The following is a 2,500-nucleotide window of genomic DNA, read 5'->3' as shown; positions in this document are numbered from 1 at the left end:
CCAAAGCTTTCGTATGTTCTCCGTTCCTTGTGTGGATAAGACCTATGTTATAGAGTATATAACTTCTATCATAGGGATCAATTTCTAGTCGCATAGCTTCATAATAATTCTGTAAAGCTTCCGCATAATTTCCTTCGGATTGAGCCGACATCCGTTGCGGTCGTCTTCGATTCAAAGAATCTCCGTTCCAGAACCGTACGTGAGATTTTCATCTCATACGGCTCCTCCCTTTTTATGTGCATAATGAGAATAATACATGGAATCATCAAAAAAGATTGAAATAATTTCATTATGAACCGAACGGGGCTAGTGTTTTTACAAGAAATCTCTAACCAACCTTCCTGTAAAAGATCTTTTCTTAACATCAAGTATCTTGGTACTAAATAAAAATGATAACTCTAACAATTTCTTTGTTCTTAACACCCCTTAATTTCCGGGAATTAGTCACTTCAACAGTCTTCGATGGTTATACGGGTATCCAAAATACGAACGAGATGGATATTTGTTGTACCAACCATTCTTGTTAATCCCGATTCCGATAAAGAAAAGGTATAATTTATAACAAAGTTTTCGTATTGTTGATTCCTAGGCGTAGTGCTTCTTTCCCTATGCTGCCTATTGGTACTAGTGAAGTAGGGTTGACCTAACCCATAGGTGTAACCTTTCGCTCAATACTAGAATCTAAAATTGAAGCATCTGAGGCTGCATTAATCGGGGATACACGACAGAAGGAATTGTTTTATTTACAAACTTCACCTTCACAATAAGCGTAGATTTATTTCAATAATCTTTTTATTTCTCTCCCAAATAATGTATCTTTCTCCGAAGACTGAAATCGGTAAAGAAAAAAACATCAAATCGCACCATCTCTGTAATAGGTGAATGCCTCTTTTTCTCCTGAAGTTGTCGGAATTATTCGTAATAAGATATTGGCTACAATTGAAAAGGTCTTATCAATAAAATTTCCATTTATCCGAGATCTGGGCATAGGTAGCAATCCATTCTATAATTTCTTTTACTTACCTCTTGTGGGAAAATGATCCCACAAACAAAGAAATTGTACAGTACGAAATAACATAAAAATAAAAAAAAAAATAGATCAATTGATTCGTTCTAATTCATTGATTTAATTTGGTATAAATATTGTAAGTAAAAAGAATAACTATTGGAAAAAGATGGGAGCGCCGTCTTCGCAAGAATGAAATGAATAGATATATATCTTTTTTTAACAGTTTTTCACAAAAAAAAATTATTTTTATCCCCCCCTTGAAGGAAGGGTTTTTCTTTGATGAAAAGTTTTCTATATTTTTTTATAGTTAGAATTGACTGTACGTACCTATCAAAAAATCTAATATGAATGACTCACTATTCACTCGGTTTCTGGGCCATAATCATTATGTAGGAGAGATGGCCGAGTGGTTCAAGGCGTAGCATTGGAACTGCTATGTAGGCTTTTGTTTACCGAGGGTTCGAATCCCTCTCTTTCCGTACCTTTCACCTAATTCACCAATCTTATTAACAGCAATGTATCAAAGCAAATAACAATGGATACCATTATTCCAACGGTTAAGTTAGACCTTTCTTTTATTTTGATATAGATTCTTTATTCCTATGTTCCGCAGTACAGAAAATAACATACTGGAAAGAGTAGACAACAGGGAATGAGAATCTCCCTACCGATCCGTGATCCATGAATGGGAGAAAAATCCCCGTATCAAACTCCTTACTTTGATGGGTCTTTTTGCTTAGGCGAAAAGGGAAAAATTGTCCGAACCCTTGTTTTATTGTTTTATTTTAATTAGGTTTAAGTCTGACGAGAATAATATTCTACAACCAGCAATTCATTTATTTTCAAACCGACCCATTGACTATCTATTATTTGATTGACTAATCCTTTATATTGGAATGGTTGAAGGGTCAAATGTTTTGGCAATTCCTCGCGGGGGGATGAATCAAGATAATTTTGAATCAGAGCTCTAGATTTTTGTTCATCCCTCGCTGTAATAATATCGTGGGGTTTGCAGCGATAACTTGGTATATCTACTATACGACCATTAACTAAAATATGTCTATGGTTAACTAATTGGCGGGCTTGGGGAATAGTTGAAGCCATACCCAATCGAAAAAGGATGTTATCCAAACGCATTTCAAGTAATTGTAGTAAAACCTGACCTGTTGACCCTTTGGCTTTTCCGGCAATACGAACGTATTTAAGTAATTGTCGTTCTGTAAGACCATAATGAAAACGCAATTTTTGTTTTTCTTCTAAACGAATACGATATTGAGATTTTTTACTGGAACGTGATTGGTTTCTAAGATCGCTTCCGGCTTTAGGCCTTTTACTAGTTAGTCCCGGTAAAGCCCCCAGACGGCGTATTTTTTTGAAACGAGGCCCTCTGTAACGCGACATAAAGACTCCTTATTTTATTGAAATTTCATAAATTAAAACTAAACTAAATGATAATAAATAAAGCGAAATCTACTAAAGTATTGTACCACA

General features: G+C 35.1%; 1 non-coding gene across 1 annotated transcript; it reads left to right on the top strand.

Annotated features, from left to right (window-relative positions):
* The first annotated feature begins 1,401 nt into the window (after window positions 1–1,401).
* On the top strand, window positions 1,402–1,488 carry TRNAS-GGA (transfer RNA serine (anticodon GGA)). Its single transcript has one exon. It is a non-coding gene; the product is annotated as a tRNA-Ser (tRNA).
* Window positions 1,489–2,500: the final 1,012 nt, after the last annotated feature.

Source organism: Corylus avellana, unplaced genomic scaffold, assembly GCF_965113065.1.
Source record: "Corylus avellana unplaced genomic scaffold, dhCorAvel1.hap1.2 HAP1_SCAFFOLD_107, whole genome shotgun sequence".
Taxonomy (NCBI): domain Eukaryota; kingdom Viridiplantae; phylum Streptophyta; class Magnoliopsida; order Fagales; family Betulaceae; genus Corylus; species Corylus avellana.
Note: the sequence above shows the minus strand (reverse complement) of the source record. Positions and strands in the feature narration are given on the sequence as shown.